The sequence below is a fragment of the Moschus berezovskii genome, chromosome 2, assembly GCF_049115385.1.
Source record: "Moschus berezovskii isolate FMDL1 chromosome 2, NW_MosBer_1.0, whole genome shotgun sequence".
NCBI classification, from domain to species: domain Eukaryota; kingdom Metazoa; phylum Chordata; class Mammalia; order Artiodactyla; family Moschidae; genus Moschus; species Moschus berezovskii.
In genome coordinates this window covers 20,090,042-20,110,131 of record NC_142461.1, presented here as the reverse complement: position 1 = coordinate 20,110,131, position 20,090 = coordinate 20,090,042, and positions in this window count along the sequence as shown.

The following is a 20,090-nucleotide window of genomic DNA, read 5'->3' as shown; positions in this document are numbered from 1 at the left end:
GTAGGCTATTGTCAGTGTTTTGAGCTTGTTTAAGATAGGCAAGGCTAAGCTATGATGTTCAGTTGGTTAGGTGTATTAATAAAAGCATTTGGACTTCTGTTATTTTAACTTACCATGGGTTTATTGGGACAAAACTCCCTCATAAGTTGAGGACAATTTGTACTTTGAAAAACATTTTCCATAGGCTGCCTTTTTTCCAGACTCTGGAGTTTCAGAGATCAGTTTTTAAAATTTTTTATTGGAGCATAACTGATTTGTAATGTGTTAGTTTCAGATGGACAGCAAAGTGAATCAGTTATACATATACATATGCTCAGTAGCTCATTTATGTCCGACTTTTTGCGGTCCCACGGACTGCAGCCTGTCAGGCTCCTCTGTCCATGAGATTTCCCAGGCAAGAATGCTAGAGTGGGTTGCCATTTCCTTCTCCAGGGGATCTTCTCAGCCCAGGGATCAAAGGTGCATCTCCTGCATTGGCAGGTAGGTTCTTTACCACTAGTGCCACTTGGGAAGCCCATACTCATACAGATACTGACTTTTTTTTTTAAGATTTTTTTCCCATATAGGTCTTTACAGAGTATTGAGCATAATTCCCTGTGCTACGCAGTAGTGTCTTATTAGCTATCTATTTACACGTAGCCACATATATATGTCAACCCCAATCTTCCAATTTATCCCTCACATAGATCAGTTTTAAAAAAGAAATGAGGCGTTCTCATTTCTGAGGTTTCCCTGAGGTTCTCATCAACCTCAAGGAGATTGATGAACAGGGTTATCAATCCTTTATTTTTCAAGCAAAGTCATCAAAAACAAATGAATGAACAAATACACAGTCATTTTATTAAAGGAAGGATGTTTCCACACCATAAGTATGGGAAGATCAATTTCAGAATACTGGGAAATCCATCTTAAGAAGCATAGGAAGTAAAGTTATGTTAATATCTAAATTTTTTAAAAAGAATATATTAAATAATTCAGATAGATAAAAATAAACAGCAACATGACAGTTTTTCTTACTTTATTTGAGTGCACTTTGTTTTATACAAGCTTGTCAATTTGCACATCTATTTTTGGTTTGGTGTGAAATGAAGTGACAATATCCTACTTCTTCCTGGATTTAATCTTTATCAGTTATTATTGAAAATCTGTTCTCACATGCATATGTTGATGGAAATAGATGCAACTTTCTTAAGGCTATTTTACTCAATCTAAAGTATTCAGGAAAACTATAAAGAAGGGACTTGGTGGCTCCAGTTATTTCTCCTGGCTTTCCCATTCTCAGCGACAGAACCTGCTCTAGTTGGTGATTTTTCTGATTGAGAAGGAAAGAGCCAAAGGTTGCAGATCTCCCTCCCTTTCTGGTAGCACTTCCCCCAGGGCTGCTTCCCCGTGAGGCGAACTGAGCTTGAGTACCTGGGACCAGACGAGAGGAGTCTGGACTGGGGAAGACATCATCCCTGACAGATCCTACATCTCAGACTACTTCTGGGGGAGCAAAGTTTCATCATCACCTTTGGAAGAGTGATGAAAATTTGCTGGCCAATGGTTTCCCAAAGCACATTGGAATAACCCACATAGCTTTAGAAATATAGAGGTACTTGGTCTCACTTCAGAACTGTGGGATCAGAGTCCCTTGGACATCAAGGAAATCCAACCAGTCCATCCTAAAGGAAGTCATACCTGAATATTCACTGGAAGGACTGATGCTGAAGCTGAAGCTCCAATACTTTGGCCACCTGATGCCAAGAGTCGACTTATTGGAAAAGACCCTGATGCTGGGGAAGATTGAGGGCAGGAAGAGAAGGGGACAACAGAGGATGAGATGGTTGGATGGCATCACCGACTCAATGGGCACAAATTTGAGCAAACTCCAGGAGACAGTGAAGGACAAGGGAGCCTGGTGTGCTGCAGTCCATGGGTAGCAAAGAATCAGACACTACGTAGTTACTGAACAGCAATAACAATATGCATGTATCCACACAAGTGATCTTAAGGCAGAGTCATCAGAAAGAAAGGATTGCACAGTGGGGTTTCAAGGTGGTCTTAAAGGACACTAACAGCCAGCTTCCACTGGGCTCTCTTGTGGAAGATGGGTTTGATTTGCTGGGTCCAGTCTCAAGGGCTGAACTGGAGTGGATGCCAGCTGAGAATTTATCCTATTAGAAGAAAGTTCTCCCTGTGATTCATGGGGTCGCAAAGAGTCGGACACGACTGAGTGACTGAACTGAACTGAACTGCCCTGAGAAATGTATTCTTTATTATTAGAAAGGAACCCATGTACTCCTGGGGCGGATTCATGTCAATGCATGGCAAAACCAATACAATATTGTAAAGTAATTAGCCTCCAATTAAAATAAATAAATTAAAAAAAAAATTACAGACTCCTGGGATGGCAGGGGAGACCAGTAAAAAAAAGAAAAAAGAAAGAAAGAACCAAGATAGGCTGAAAAAATGGCCATGGGTGGGGGGTGGGGCAGGGGAGGTGGTCAGTACCTGTCGATATCTTTGCAATTGACCTTCTGTGATTCTGTGATGATTTCCATCCTCATTCAGTGATTGAACAGGGCTTACTGTCCTTGTACTGGGCACAAGGAATACAGTGGTAAACACAGACTTCGCAAGCAAAGAGGAAAGAAAATTAAACAGCTTCATTCCTACACTTATGATCACTTGCTCTAAAAACCTGAATTGGAATTCAGATTATTTAGCAGTGTGTTTCTATCTTATTTTAGACTTACCATTTATTATATTTTATATTTTAGACATTATCTCTCGTGGTTTGTTGACATGCCCTATATTTTCCTCTTCTTTGTCTATTTTTGATGCCTCTTTTCCTCCCCCATAACCATCTGTCTTTTTCTCTCTTTTATCCCTTATTTCCCCCTTTACTTCTTCCTATCCTCATTAGTAAACAGGTGGAATTAATACATTTATTAAACAATATCTAAGTACTATACACATATAGGTATATACCTAAATGTCAATTCATCATTTACCATTCCTGGTTATGTCAGAAGCATTAAATGAATGTAGTCTGGAAAAAAAAAGTTGACACGCAACTCTCTTTAGGCTCCTGAAATACTTTAATAAAAGAGAAAACAAATTCCTTCTCTCCTCCAAACCAGTTCTCAAAGGTGAACTTCCACCCCTCCCCTTGGGTCTGGAAAGTACTGAACAGTTTATAACAGAAAATTCATCACATATTACATATCTTGTTTCTTGATAGTGAATAGTTTTCTTGTTCTGCTCTGGATTATCAGAGGCCAAACATTGAAGGAACAATAGCCTCAGCTAGACAGGCAGCCCTGAGAGGTAACTTCACTTTGTTGTTTCAAAAGTGGTGGTTTCCACTGTGAAGAAACGCAGGCTTTTCTTTCACCTCTGCAGGTTCAAACCATGGGTGAATTCTGAGAACAAGCAATTCAAACAGTTCTGCTTTAGCATGAAAGTCAAGAGCATGTAACAATATATTTTAGGAACTTTAACTTGGAAAGTACTAAAATAAAAAAAACCAGAAACCACTCTAGGCAATTGCTAAATATTAAATGGCATTTCCTGTTCCATGAGAGAGCTAAGATGCTAGAGGAATCAGGGTACTGGGGTTGGGGGCTGCATAAAAGTACAGTTCTACCATCTGAAAACTATGTAACTACGAGTGATGTGGTCCAACATTTTAACATGATATTGGTCCTACATCCTAATGGGGGCTTTTGTCCAGATAAGCTTCTACTTCCAAAAAGAAATCAGATCCTAGCTGGGGAGATATTTCCCCTGGTTTTACGCTCAGTTAGATAATATCATAATTGCTTTTCCTTCCTGCAGTATTGCACATTTTTTTCTCGTTGTATCTGAGGAAAAGATATGACCAGTTGCCAAACTGGCAAACAGATCTGTCAATTGTTAGGAGATGAGGAACCAGCCTTTGGTGATGTGTGCCAGGTACTATACTGGGTGGTTTACACGCATGACCTCTCATTTCTCACGGTAATTTTCCCAGGGAGGGGTGATCATTATACCCATGGGATGTTGAGAAGGTCAGGAGATTGCCCACATTCTCATGGCATTTGGTAGCAGAGAAGGGATTCAAACTCCTATCTTTCTGACTCTAACTTCTCTGAACTTTCTATTGTAGCTAAGAACATAGTCCAGACCTGGGTTTAAGCACTTCTTCCCCCATATTTCTTTTTTAACAGAGGGCTTAAGTGGCAAGGTCACGTGGGAAACCTGAGCTAGAAGGACGTCTGGGAGGTGTAGTCGTGGGTGTCTCAGCCCTCAGCTTGCAACAAAACCTGATACAATCAACACAAGGGGCTTGGAAACTTGCTGGAATCAATATCCAGTTCTTGCCAGCAGTGACACCCATTTGACTACTGGACACCCAAGAATTTCCTTCTTCCCTCAGAAACTCTCAGATCATAACGACAGCAACAAAAAAAGCACCCATTATTGCAATGAAATCTTCGCTCATGCTAATAAGAATACAGTTTCCCACCCCAAGCAGAGACCCTGAAAGTCTTCAGTTGCAGCACTCCCCTCTGGGCATCGACATTTCTCCCTTTAGTTTAATCATAGACTTGATTGTTATACTATAACATGTGGAGAAAATTAAGCCCTATGTAAAGTAATAGAGAAAAAGGAGAGAAAAAGTAAAAATATGACATAAAATGAAGAGAAGGAATATGTCAAGTACAACAGTGTTCATTTCTGCACCACTTTTTGTTTGTTTGTTTTTTCTTATATCTTTGTTACTCCACCAAACATTCTGTGCTGGCTTTGTCTTCAGCCAGCCCGTCATCAGGTTAGGATTCTTTGTTCAGAGGGTAACCCAAACCTTCACTCCTAAAGGGTTTGGATCTTAGGAAGGTCCTTGTTACGTTGGTTCCCACAGTCTTCCATTGAGTTTTATCACTTGACAGGGCATGAAATTGGGTCCCTGCAGAATTTCTTGGTTTGAGGAACATTTTTCCATTGTTTTAATAATTATAACAGGAATTTTGTTTCCCCTTGATAACCAGCCTACTCTCCCCAGCGAATGTGGCCACCCTCTTTTCTTCCTAGTTTATCCAGGGACACAAGGGCCTGAAATGGCCAAAGGGCAGCTCCTAGCTCTGGGAACATGGTTGTGTCTAATTTAATAGTTTTGTCCCCAGAACTCAGACTTCTAAGCTAGCAAAACCACACTTGAAAAGTGTGATAATCAGACTTTTGCAGGTGAATTATTAGGTGGAATATTGAGAGATGCCACTCTAATTTCCCATCCTTTGTATGGCAGAAAAATGGATTCTATGGGAAAATCAGCAGCCTTTATGGTTGCTGGTTCAGGACAGACAACCAAATCAGGAACAAATCCCTCAAGCTAACCAAGAATTGCTTTCCCCTGGCCCTAGAACTAAGTCCTCTGTTGGCCAGTTGCTTCCAGGTGGTGAGGCTGGGGTAAGAGCAGGGAGTCCTCTGACCACCTTAATTCTTGAGCAGGTACATGGTGCTGTGCTCAGTAGCAACATCGTTTGGACATCATGATGATACATGGTTTAGTCTGTTCCTGATACTGTAACAAAGCACCACTGACTGGGCAGCTTGTAATCAATAGAAATGTATGTCTTACAGAGCTGGAGCCTGAAAGTCTGCGACTAGGCACCAGCATGGTTGAATAAGGGCCCTCTTCCAGCTTATAGCTATGTCCTCATGTTGGAGAAAGTTTGAAGGCGGGAGAACAGGCTGACAGAGGATAAGATGGTTGAACGGCCTCATCGACTCAACGGACATGAGTTTGAGCAAACTTCAGGAGACAGTGAAGGACAGGGAAGTCTGGCACGCTTCAGTCCATGGGGTCACAAGGAGTTGGACACAACTGAGCATCTGAGAAACAGCAACAACACATGGTAGAAGGGGCTTGGGAGCTCTCTCTGTTTTATTTTTATTTAGTTTTTAATTGTTTTTAAATTTTAATTGGAGGATAACTGCTTTGCAACACCATGTTAGTTTCTGCTGTACAACAATGTGAAATAGCTATACATATATCTCCTCCCTCTTGAGACTTCCTCCCACCCCCATCCCACCCTTCTCTGACTTCTTCGTAAAGAGAATTAATCTCATTCATAAGGGCTCACTCTCATGACCTAATCACCTCCGAAAGTTCCCACTGTCTAACATCACACCTGGCATTAAGATTTCAACATATGCATTTTGAAGGGAGACAACACGTAATCAAGCTACAGAAATGCATGAGGCAGGAGGGAGCTTGGTTGGGCAGAGAGGGAAAATTCTTATCCAGTATCAGCGTCTTTTCCACTGAGGGCAACTTTCTGTCCTGTCCATTCTACCAGTAAGGAAAAACAGACCTGAGTGAGGTGAGCTGTCAGCTCTGCCAGAGTGGCCGGGTAAGAGTTTTGGGAACAAAAGTACTTATCAGCTGATTAAGTATGAGAAAAAAGAGAACGGAAAGTCTGGGAAGTCTTTGAAGAGGAGCTGGTTTGGGAAAATGATGCCGTTACGTAAATTGAGTTGGAAACGATGGCAACGTGGAAGTGAAACACCAGAAACAGAGAAATAGATCAGAAAGGTAGGAGGAAGCCAAAGAAGTTCTGAGAAGGAAGTGCCAGTGAGGTCAGAGAAAGAGAAGAGGGAAAGATGTGGAAACTCACCTATGCCAGATCAGCTGAGAGAGTCAGCTACATCTTCCCAGGATTCCCCACCTATTAGTGCTGTTCAGAGAGGGGGGGGAGGGGAGGTAAGGCCTGAGAAAACAGAACACAGTGAAACAGAGCAGCACCCTACAGTCCTTTCCCCACTGTGTCCTCTGTCTACCTTTTGTCTGTGGGATTTGGCAAAAGAATAAGTTTAATCAGAGTACTGAGAAAATGCAGGAACAAAGGAAAACAGTCCAGGGAGACCAAATAATAATTATGCAGTCATTAAGCAAAGTCACTGGAAAAGTCTCTGATGCTGGGAAAGGTTGGGGGCGGGAGGAGAAGGGGACGACCAAGAATGAGATGGCTGGATGGCATCACCGACTCTGTGGACATGAGTTTGAGTGAACTCCGGGAGTTGGTGATGGACAGGGAGGCCTGGTGTGCTGTGATTCATGGGGTCGCGGAGAGTCGGACACGACTGAGCGACTGAACTGAACTGAACTGAAGCAAAGTCAAGTACTTTTAGTTCTTCACCAAGGGCGATAGACAATCAGTTCAGTTCAGTTCAGTTGCTCAGTCCTGTCCGACTCTTTGCAACTCCATGGACTGCAGCATACCAGGTTTCCCTGTCCATCACCAACTCCTGGAGCTTGCTCAAACTCATGTGCATCTAGTCGGTGATGCCTTCCAACCATCTCATCCCCTTCTCCTTCTGCCTTCAATCTTTCCCAGCATCAGGGTCTTTTCCATTGAGTCAGTTCTTAGCATCAGGTGGCCAAAGTATTGGAGTTTCAGCTTTAGCATCAGTCCTTCCAATGAATATTCAGGACAGATTTCATTTAGGATTGACCGGTTGGATTTCCTTGCAGTCCAGGGGACTCTCAAGAGTCTTTTCCAATATCACAGTTCAAAAGCATCAATTTTTCGGTGCTCAGCTTTGTTTATAGTCCAACTCTAACATCCATACATGACTACTGGAAAGACCATAGCTTTGACTAGATGGACCTTTGTTGGCAAATTAAAGTCTCTGCTTTTTAACATGCTGTCTAGGTTGGTCATAGCTTTTCTTCTGAGGAGCAAGCATCTTTTAATTTCATGGCTTCATTCACCATCTGCAGTGACTTTGAAGCCCAAGAAAATAAAGTCATCCATTGGGACTGAATTCCAAGATCTTAGATTTTGGAATGTTGAGTTTTAAGCCAGCTTTTTCACTCTCCTCTTTCACTTTCATCAAGAGGCTCTTTAGTTCCTCTTCACTTTCTGCCATAAGAGATATGGCTCAGAATATGGCTATAGACAATATTCTGAGCCATATCTTGTGAACCATTTTATAGATTCTGAAACCCCCCACCAGGTGGAAGAAGTTAACTACATGGTGACCAGACTGTAGCCATGACATCAGTTCAGTTCAGTCGCTCAGTCATGTCCAACTCTTTGTGACCCCATGAATCACAGCACGCCAGGCCTCCCTGTCCATCACCAACTCCCGGAGTTCACTCAAACTCACCTCCATCGAGTCGGTGATGCCATCCAGCCATCTCATTATCTGTCGTCCCCTTCTCCTCCCGCCCCCAATCCCTCCCAGCATCAGAGTCTTTACCAGTGAGTCAACTCGTTGCATGAGGTGGCCAAGGTATTGAAATTTCAGCTTTAGCATCAGTCCTTCCAATGAACACCCAGGACTGATCTCCTTTAGAATGGACTAGTTGGATCTCCTTGCAGTCCAAGGGACTCTCAAGAGTCTTCTCCAGCACCACAGTTCAAAAGCATCAATTCTTCAGCGATCAGCTTTCTTCACAGTCCAACTCTCACATCCATACATGACCATGGGAAAAACCATAGCCTTGACTAGACGGACCTTTGTTGGCAAAGTAATGTCTCTGCTTTTTAATATGCTATCTAGGTTGGTCATAACTTTCCTTCCAAGGAGTAAGCGTCTTTTAATTTCATGGCTGCAATCAGCATCCACAGTGATTTTGGAGCCCCAAAAAATAAAGTCTGACACTGTTTCCCCATCTATTTCCCATGAAGTGATGGGACCAAATGCCATGATCTTAATTTTCTGAATGTTGAGCTTCAAGCCAAACTTCACTCTCCTCTTTCACTTTCATCAAGAGGCTTTTGAGTTCCTCTTCAATTTCTGCCATAAGGGTGGTGTCATCTGCATATCTGAGGTGATTGGTATTTCTCCCGGCAATCTTGATTCCAGCTTGTGCTGCTTCCTGCCTAGCATTCCTCATGATGTACACTGCATATAAGTTAAATAAGAAGGGTGACAATATACAACCTTGACGTACTCCTTTTCCTATTTGGAACCAGTCTGTTGTTCCATGTCCAGTTCTAACTGTTGCTTCCTGACCTGCATACAGGTTTCTCAAGAGGCAGGTCAGGTGGTCTGGTATTCCCATCTCTTTCAGAATTTTGCACAGTTTATTGTGGTGTTGGAGAAGACTCTTGAGAGTCCCTTGTACTGCAGGGAGATCCAACCAGTCCATTCTAAGGGAGATCGATCCTGGGTGTTCATTGGAAGGACTGATACTAAGGCTGAGGCTGCAGTACTTTGGCCACCTCATGCGACAAGTTGACTCACTGGAAAAGACTCTGATGCTGGGAAGGGTTGGGGGCGGGAGGAGACGGGGACGACCGAGAATGAGATGGCTGGATGGCATCACCGACTCTGTGGACATGGGTTTGAGTGAACTCCAGGAGTTGGTGATGGACAGGGAGGCCTGGCGTGCTGTGATTCATGGGGTTGCAAAGAGTCGGACACGACTGAGCGACTGAACTGAACTGAACTGAACTGATTGTGATCCACACAGTCAAAGGCTTTGGCATAGTCAATGAAGCAGAAATAGATGTTTTTCTGGAACTCTCTTGCTTTCTCCATGATCCAGTGGATGTTGGCAATTTGATCTCTGGTGACTCTGCCTTTTCTAAAACCTGCTTGAACATCTGGAAGTTCACGGTTGACATACTGCTGAAGCCTGGCTTGGAGAATTTTGAGCATGATTTTACTAGCATGTGAGATGAGTGTAATTGTGCAGTAGTATGAGCATTCTTTGGCATTGCCTTTCTTTGGGATTGGAATGAAGACTGACCTTTTCCATTCCTGTGGCCACTGCTGAGTTTTCCAAATTTGCTGGCCTATTGACATAAACTGCCACAATTCTGAAAGTTGGCTTCAAGAAAATGGGAACTGGGACTGAATATTAACTGTACCTAACACAATCAAGGTGACTCTGGGCAGAATACTGACAGCCAGTTTTAAGATGACAGTCAGAGCTGTGTCTGCATGGAGCCTCCTCCCTCAGCCTATAAAAGCTCTTGCCCACCGATTGTCAGCCTTCGGACAGACATTTGCCCTCCACCCTGGTTGCTGGCATCCAAAATGAAGCAAACTTTCCTTTCCATCAAACTGGCTTCTTGGGTGGCTTTTGAGTTATGAACAGCTGAACCCCACTTTAAGTTATAATAGGAATGAGAGCAATAATAATAGCGCCATAGAGCTCCAAAGTTTTTATTTTGAAAAGTATTTTTGTATATACTGCTATGGAAAACAAAACAACATAAGAGAAGATGGATTCTCTTCCTGTTTTAAAATATTACTTTTTATCAACTATGCATTCACTTCAGTAGGCAAGGTAAATAAAAAATCCTGGCTGAGAGGTAGCCAAGCCCTCATGGTCTTGGAGCTTGTTAGATATGATACGGTGAGTCCTGTAGGGACCATAGCTCTTGCGTTGGCACAGACTCACCTCAGGAAAGTAGTATTATGAGCAGTTCTTCATTTGTGGTGAATGTGTTACTACATTCTTAAAAAAAAAAGAGAGAGACAGGAGAAAATAGAAATTTAGGATTTTTTTAAAATTAAAATTTTAGACTAAAAGACAAGAAAAACAGTTGGTTAAGTAAAAGGACTATTTAAAAAGGCCATAAACAGAGAGAAAGAAGCTCAAACTATCTTATCATCTTAAAACCTCAATTTCTTATCTGTAAAATGGGGATCATTTCCATCATGGAGGTTTTGTGAAGATTAAATCAAGTAATAATTTGTGCAATGCACTTACCTAGTGCCTGGCACAAAGCGGGCACTCAGTAAATGTTAACTATTATTGCTGCCATTGCCAGCATATTTGCTTATCATTAACATTGCATAGCATTATCTCACATGATTTGATTTCTTATAGCTAGCTATGCCATCTATGGGGTTTCCCAGGTGGCACAGGGATAAAGAATTCACCTGCCAACGCAGTATAGATTGCTGGGTTGGGAGTGGGAAGATCCCTGGAGAAGGAAATGGCAACCCACTCCAGTATTCTTGCCTGGAATGTTCCATGGATAGAGGAGCCTGGTGTACTACAGTTCATGGGCTCGCAAAGAGTCAGACACAACTGAGCACATACACATGCCATCTATATTTATCATTATTATTTTATTATACATTCAAAAATTGATCGTTTTTGTCACTCTCAAATATATTAAGTGATGATTAAGAATACAGCAGTAACTCATTTAGGAAAGTTAAGTGCAACAGAAAACAACAACAAATGTCTACTACTGCACCAATTCTGAATAATCTTTCAAAGCAAGAACACTTAAAAATTATAAAGCCTCAACAAATAAATACAAAATTATAAAAAGATAAAAGAAATAATAATCTGTCTTCTGGACTGTTCTGGTATATCCAGGGAGTGACTTTCAAAGATGGTTTTTGAGAAGGCAGAAGAAAGGTGCACTCTTGGCACACAGCTTACAGTTTTTTGTTGAACCCTGGCTCTGGACTTGGAAAGGAAACAAGTGTTGCTGCTCATCTATACCATATGTACACTGCTGCCCCCTGCCGCCAATGGCTTGCTTAGCAGCTAAGTAACTAGATTATTAAAAAAAAATCCCTCAAAGTGATATTTTATTCTGAACAGATGGTTGAATATATTGTATATGTGTGTATGCCAGAGTGAGGCAATTCAGTTATAGAGACAGATAACTGTATCATGGTAAGGTTTAAAGAGAAAAAATTCAGTTCAGTTCAGTTCAGTCGCTCAGTCGTGTCCGACTCTCCGCGACCCCATGAATCACAGCACGCCAGGCCTCCCTGTCCATCACCAACTCCCGGAGTTCACTCAAACTCATGTCCACAGAGTCGGTGATGCCATCCAGCCATCTCATTCTCCGTCGTCCCCTTCTCCTCCCGCCCCCAACCTTTCCCAGCATCAGAGTCTTTTCCAGTGAGTCAACTCGTTGCATGAGGTGGCCAAAGTATTGCAGTTTCAGCTTTAGCATCAGTCCCTCCAATGAACATCCAGGATTGATCTCCCTTAGAATGGACTGGTTGGATCTCCTTGCAGTACAAGGGACTCTCAAGAGTCTTCTCCAACACCACAGTTCAAAAGCATCGATTCTTCGGCGATCAGCCTTCTTCACAGTCCAACTCTCACAACCATACATGACCACGGGAAAAACCATTGCCTTGACTAGACGGACCTTGGTTGGCAAAGTAATGTCTCTGCTTTTTAATATACTATCAAGGTTGGTCATAACTTTCCTTCCAAGGAGCAAGCGTCTTTTAATTTCATGGCTGCAATCAGCATCTGCAGTGATTTTGGAGAAAAAATTAGGTGCCTACAAATTGAAAGGGGTACACATTGCAATGCATATATTACATCATTTAGGCAGAAGAAGGGTGACAGAGGATGAGATGTTTGCATGGCATCACCGATGCAATGGACACAAACCTGGGCAAACTCCAGGAGATGGTGAGGAACAGGGAGGCCTGGCGTGCTACAGTCCTCGGGGTCACAAAGAGTCGGATACAACTTTGCGACTGAACAGCAACAACAATCTCTACAAGAATCCCATGGGTGGGTACTATTAATATTATTATCCCCACTGTAAGTAGAGGAAACAAAAAGTTTGAAAACGTACTCAACTAGTAAGTGGCAGAACTGCCATTCAGCCTTCAACTCCTCTGACTCCTCTTTGAAGCTTTTCTAAGTCAAATCATCCTGAAGGGAATATTAGACCAACTATGTTCATTGATTAGAAGACGCTTACTTCTTGGAAGGAAAGTTATGAACAACCTTGATAATATGTTAAAAAGCAGAGACATTACTTTGCCAACAAAGGTCCGTCTAGTCAAGGCTATGGTTTTTCCCATGGTCATGTATGGATGTGAGAGTTGGACTGTGAAGAAGGCTGATCGCCGAAGAATTGATGCTTTTGAACTGTGGTGTTGGAGAAGACTCTTGAGAGTCCCTTGTACTGCAAGGAGATCCAACCAGTCCATTCTAAAGGAGATCACTCCTGGGTGTTCATTGGAAGGACTGATGCTAAAGCTGAAACTGCAATACTTTGGCCACCTCATGCGACGAGTTGACTCACTGGAAAAGACTCTGATGCTGGGAAAGGTTGGGGGCGGGAGGAGAAGGGGACGACGGAGAATGAGATGGCTGGATGGCATCACCGACTCTGTGGACATGGGTTTGAGTGAACTCCGGGAGTTGGTGATGGACAGGGAGGCCTGGCGTGCTGTGATTCATGGGGTCGCGGAGAGTCGGACACGACTGAGCGACTGAACTGAACAGATGTTCATCGAAAGTGTGACCCTTGGCAAGTCTAACCAAATGGCATGGTGTGCTATTTCCCCCAACTTTCTTTTGCATTGGAAAGGAGCTTGCAAGCGAATGCACTTCAGCAGGTTACATACCAAGTAGGGAGGTTTAGAGGAGTCAAGGCTGTGAGCCTTGGGCAGGTTGTATCAGCCATCCTCTCTGCACAAGTGGAGGGCTGCCCTGGCTGATGGGTTCTGCAGGCAGCCTGGGCAGCTTATGGAGACCTGGCAGGGAGGATGAGTTGGGGGGAAACTGGTCCATGCTTCTCTTGGGTCAGCCAGCTGAGGGAGTGTCTCCTTGAAGCCTGGCCCTGGAAGTCCAGGAGGAGTGAAGAGATACCTTGGTAATCCTCTAACCCATAGGTGACATCTATTTTTTTTTTAAGATTTATTTATTTTATTTTTGGCCATGGTGAGTCTTCATTGCTGTACGTGGGGATTTTCTAGTTGTGGTGAGCAGGGGCTACTCTCTAGTTGCAATGCGAGGTCTTTTCATTCCAGTGTCTTCTCTCGTTGCAGAGGACAGACTCTGGGTTCACAGGCTTCTGTAGTTGCAGTGTGTGGGCTCAGTAATTGTGGTGCCTGGGTTTAGCTGCTCCATGGTATATGGGATATTCCCAGACCAGGGATCGAACCTATGTCCCCTGAATTTTAAGGTGAATTCTTAACCACTGGACAACCAGAGAAGCCTCGACATATTTTTGTAATTTGCCCAAAGGCATGACTTTGGCTGGTGGTGGCACTAAAAAAAAGGCGCGATGGATGTGTTTACCTGCTTGCTCATTATTCACAAGACAAAGAAGGACCTTTTTCTCAGGCAGGCAGGGGGCATTGGCAAACTGATCTTAAACCAATCCCATCCCCCAGGCCCAGCACCACAATCAAAAGCATATTTAGGAAACAATCCTTTCATCTGGGTAAAGAAAGAAGGATGGAGAGTTTATTATGGTGAGTGGTGGGAGGGTAGGGGAGAGCACCTTTGGAGACTGGGGATTCAAGCAGAATGAAGAAAGGTACCAGCTTTCTGAGATGATATTGGAATTCAACAAGCCTTACAAAGGAGCTTTCATGAATAAAAGGAATGGATGGAAATAGGGTAGAAATGGCCTCTCAGTGTAAACTGGAGAGAGCCCCGTAGATTCTCCTGGTCAGTCTGGTGAGTTTAGATAATTGCAAGTTTGCTGGACTCCCTAGTAAGGAATGGAAATTAACAAAGAGCTAAGGGCTTTCCAGGTGGCACCATGGTAAAGAATCTGCCTGCCAATGCAGGAGACATAAGAGACGTAGATTTGATCCCTGGGTCTGGAAGATTCCCTGGAGGAGGGCATGGCAACCCACTCCAGTATTCTTGCCTGGAGAATCCCAGGGAGAGAGGAGCCTGCTGGGCTATAGTCCATAGGGTCACAAAAGGTCAGACACAACTGTAGTGACTTAGCACGCACGTGCGCGCGCGCGCGCACACAAACACACACACACACACACACACAGGGCCTCCTAGGTCTCTCTCCTAGAGTAAGCAATTAAGAGGTGATGTTTAGTAGAGTGTCCAGCTAGGACCGAAAGCAGGACACAGTTCAGTTCTGTTCAGTCACTCAGTCGTGTCCAACTCTTTGCGACCCGATGAACCGCAGCACACCAGGCCTCCCTGTCCATCACCAACTCCCGGAGTTCACTCAAACTCATGTCCATCGAGTTGGTGATGCCATCCAGCCATCTCATCCTCAGTCGTCCCCGTCTCCTCCCGCCCCCAATCCCTCCCAGCATCAGAGTCTTTACCAGTGAGTCAACTCGTCGCATGAGGTGGCCAAAGTATTGCAGTTTCAGCTTTAGCATCAGTCCTTCCAATGAACACCCAGGACTGATCTCCTTTCGAATGGACTGGTTGGACCTCCTTGCAGTACAAGGGACTCTCAAGAGTCTTCTCCAACACCACAGTTCAAAAGCATTAATTCTTCGATGACTAGCTTTCTTCACAGTCCAACTCTCACATCCATACATGACCATGGGAAAAACCATAGCCTTGACTAGACGGAACTTTGTTGGAAAAGTAATGTCTCTGCTTTTTAATATGCTGTCTAGGTTGGTCATAACTTTTCTTCTGAGGAGTAAGCGTCTTTTATTTTATTTATTTATTTTTTTATTTAAAAGTATTTTTATTAAAAAAGCACAAATGCAAAGAAATGAACAGAGGAAAATTTATGCGTCGAACCTGGACTGGTCACTTATGATAAAATACCTGCTACAATTCCATTCTCCCCAATCATTCCACCTTCACCCTCTCCCACAGAGTCCCAAAGACTGTTCTAAATGCCTATGTCTCTTTTGCAGTCTCTTATACAGGGTTCAGGTTACCATTTTTCTAAATTCCATAAATATGCGTTAATATACAGTATTGATGTTCTTCTTTCTGGCTTACTTCACTCTGTATAATTGGCTCCAATTTCATCCACCTCATTAAAACTGATTCAAATGCATTCTTTTTGATGGCTGAGAAATATTCCATTGTGTATATGTACCAAAGCTTTCTTATCCATTCATCTGCCGATGGACATCTAGGTTGCTTCCATGTCCTGGCTATTATAAACAGTGCTGCAGTGAACATTGGAGTACATGTGTCTCTTTCAATTCTGGTTTCCTCGGTGTGTATGCCCAGGAGTGCGATCGCTGGATCATATGGCAGTTCTATTTCCAGTTTTCTGAGGAATCTCCACACTGTTCTCCATAGTGGCTGTACTAGTTTGCATTCCCACCAACAGTGTAAGAGGGTTCCCTTCTCTCCACACCCTCTCCAGCATTTATTGCATGTAGACTTTTGGATAGCAGCCATTCTGACAGGTGTGAAATGGTATCTCATTGTGGTTTTGATTTGCATTTCTCTGATGATGAGGGATGTTGAGCATTTTTTCATATGTTTGTTAGCCATCTTTATGTCTTCTTTGGAGAAATGTCTGTTTAGTTCTTTGGCCCATTTTTTGATTGGGTCACTTAGTTTTCTGGAATTAAGCTGCAGGATCTGCTTGTATAATTTGGAGATTAATCCTTTATCAGTTGCTTCATTTGCTATTATTTTCTCCCATTCTGAAGGCTGTCTTTTCACCTTGCTTATAGTTTCCTTTGCTGTACAGAAACTTTTGATTTTAATTAGGTCCCATTTGTTTATTTTTGCTTTTATTTCCAATATTCTGGGAGGTGGGTCTTGGAGGATCCTGCTGTGATTTATGTCGGAGAGTGTTTTGCCTACGTTCTCCTCTAGGAGTTTTATAGTTTCTGGTCTTACATTTAGATCTTTAATCCATTTTGAGTTTATTTTGGTGTATGGTGTTAGGAAGTGTTCTAGTTTCATTCTTTTACAAGTGGCTGACCAGTTTTCCCAGCACCACTTGTTAAAGAGACTGTCTTTTCTCCATTTTATATTCTTGCCTCCTTTGTCGAAGATAAGGTGTCCATAGGAGCGTGGGTTTATCTCTGGGCTTTCTATTTTGTTCCATTGATCTATATTTCTGTCTTTATGCCAGTACCATACTGTCTTGATGACTGTGGCTTTGTAATAGAGCCTGAAGTCCGGCAGGTTAATTCCCCCAGTTCCATTCTTCTTCCTCAAAATTGCTTTGGCTATTCGAGGTTTTTTGTATTTCCATACAAATTGTGAGATTATTTGTTCTAGTTCTGTGAAAAATATTGTTGGTAGCTTGATAGGGATTGCATTGAATGTATAAATTACTTTGGGTAGTATACTCATTTTTACAATATTTATTCTTCCAATCCACGAACACGGTATATTTCTCCATCTATTAGTGTCCTCTTTGATTACTTTCACTAGTGTTTTATAGTTTTCTATGTACAAGTCTTTTGTTTCCTTAGGTAGATATATTCCTAAGTATTTAATTGTTTTCGTTGCAACAGTGAATGGAATAGTTTCCTTAATTTCTCTTTCTATTTTCTCATTATTAGTGTATAGGAATGCAAGGGATTTCTGTGTGTTGATTTTATATCCTGCAACTTTGCTGTAATCATTGATTAGCTCTAGTAGTTTTCTGGTAGAGTCTTTAGGGTTTTCTGTGTAGAGGATCATGTCATCAGCGAACAGTGAAAGCTTTACTTCTTCTTTTCCAATTTGTATTCCTTTTATGTCTTTTTCTGCTCTGATTGCTGTGGCCAAAACTTCCAGAACTATGTTGAATAGTAGTGGTGAGAGTGGGCACCCTTGTCTTGTTCCTGACTTTAGGGGAAATGCTTTCAGTTTTTCACCATTGAGGATAATGTTTGCTGTGGGTTTGTCATATATAGCTTTTATTATGTTGAGGTATGTCCCTTCAATTCCCACTTTCTGGAGGGTTTTTATCAAAAATGGATGTTGAATTTTGTCAAAGGCTTTCTCTGCATCTATTGAGATAATCATATGATTTTTATTTTTCAGTTTGTTAATGTGGTGTATTACGTTGATTGATTTGCGGATATTGAAGAATCCTTGCATTCCTGGGATAAAGCCCACTTGGTCATGATGTATGATCTTCTTAATGTGTTGTTGGATTCTGATTGCTAGAATTTTGTTAAGGATTTTTGCATCTATGTTCATCAGTGATATTGGCCTATAGTTTTCTTTTTTTGTGGGGTCTTTACCAGGTTTTGGGATTAGGGTGATGGTGGCCTCATAGAATGAGTTTGGAAGTTTCCCTTCCTCAGCAATTTTCTGGAAGAGTTTGAGTAGAATAGGTGTTAGCTCTTCTCTAAATTTTTGGTAGAATTCAGCTGTGAAGCCGTCTGGACCTGGGCTTTTGTTTGCTGGGAGATTTTTGATTACAGTTTCAATTTCCGTGCTTGTGATGGGTTTGTTCAGATTTTCTATTTCTTCCTGGTTCAGTTTTGGAAAGTTGTGCTTTTCTAGGAATTTGTCCATTTCTTCCAGGTTATTCATGAGTCTTTTAATTTCATGGCTGCAATCACCATCTGCAGTGATTTTCAAGCCCCCCAAAATGAAGTCTGACACTGTTTCCCCATCTATTTCCCATGAAGTGATGGGACCAAATGCCATGATCTTTGTTTTCTGAATGTTGAGCTTCAAGCCAACCTTTTCACTCTCCTCTTTCACTTTCATCAAGAGGCTTTTTAGTTTCTCTTCACTTTCTGCCATAAGGGTGGTGTTGACATAGATTCATCTCTGCAATTGACTGCAACAAGGTGGGAGGGAGTACTCTGACAAGCAGGGGGAGGGTCATACATGCAGGTAGGAGCCTGAGGCCAAGGATAACCAAGATTGAGAATTTTAGACCTTTTCTCCATCAATTAATAAGAAGTGGCTATGTTGTAAGACCCCTCAGGAAGTTAGAATACACTCCATTGGAGACTTCTCTGGAGGTCCAATGGTTAAGACTTCGCCTTCCAATCCAGGGGGTGCAGGTTAGAAACCCTGGTCAGGGAGCTAGGATCCCACAGGTCTCAGGGCCAAAAACCCCAAACATGAAAACCAGAAGCAATATTTCAATAAATTCAATAGAAAGACTTTTAAAATGGTCCATATATATATATATATATATATATATATATATATATGTATTTAAAAAACAACTCGTTGAAGGAAGAAAAAAACAACAGTTCTGAGGGTAATGTGGTTTCAAACATGAAATGACTGAGAAATCAGTGGTTTCTCATGAGTTTACCTGACGGTGGCCAGATACAGCTTTTCAAATGCAGGCTTGAGGCAGGAACTGCCTGAAGGTAATCATTCAGAAACTGTGATATGAAACCCATGCCTAACACATACTGTTGAATTGAAATAAGCCTGTGCAGAAGGTGATCTAGCCTGGTAAGACTTAGAACAGGTGAAGTGGGAGGCTTATCAGGTGGAAAGAATGACAAGAATAAAGTCCCAGAGCATGAATAAGCAAGTCCTGGTATGCTGAAGCTGCCTGGAATGAAAGAAAGTGATTCACAGATGAGTAACCAAGGGTTGGAATGTGACAAATGACTTTCTTTAAGGTCGCTGATGAGAAGGCCAGGGTTGGAACTTCTGTCTTACAACCAGTGGCCCACCGTGCTTCACCTTTCTACATGCGTTCTCTTATAAAAACGCGTGAGCAGCACAAAATCATGGAATTGTGGCATCAAAAGGGAAACTAGACCTCTCTTATCTAATCCTGTTCTCAGCCAATTTAGCACTGCATTCTGCAATAATCTTGGCATCTGGGCAAACTGCCTCAGCTAGAACACTTCCTGTGATGGGAAATTCTCAGCACTTTTTCAGGCATTACTGGACACACTGGCACGAAATTCTTTATTTGGAGCTGAACTCTGCCTCCAGGTATCTGGCTCTCTTAACCCTGCCCTGTCTCTGCACATAATGAGCTCCTTCCTCTTGCCAATGCATCCTCCAAACTCTTGAGCATCGAGCATTAATGGAAGACCTACTACGTACCAGGCATGGAAGGTAGCATCATGCCCAACCCAGATATCCTTGTTCATGTTCCTGACATTTTCAGTTCCTTTTATATCTTATTGTTCTTTTCTGGACTATCACTAGACTTGATCAGGCATAGAACCCTCTCCATACTTCTAAATCCTCACCAGCCATTTCTTTAAAAAGACAAATCTATTTTGATCTAAGAGAAAGTAGTTATTTCTTAAGAAATGTTAGCTAATTTTAATATTTATACTAATTGCTCAGTTGCTCAGTTGTATCCGACTCTTTGCAACCCTATGGACTATAACCTGCCAGGCTCCTCTGTTCATGGGATTTTCCAGGCAAGAATTCTGGAGCAGGTTGCCATTTCCTCCTTCTGGGGATCTTCCAGACCCAGGGATCGTCTCCGGCATCTCCTGCATTGGCAGGTGGATACTTTACCACTGAGCCACCT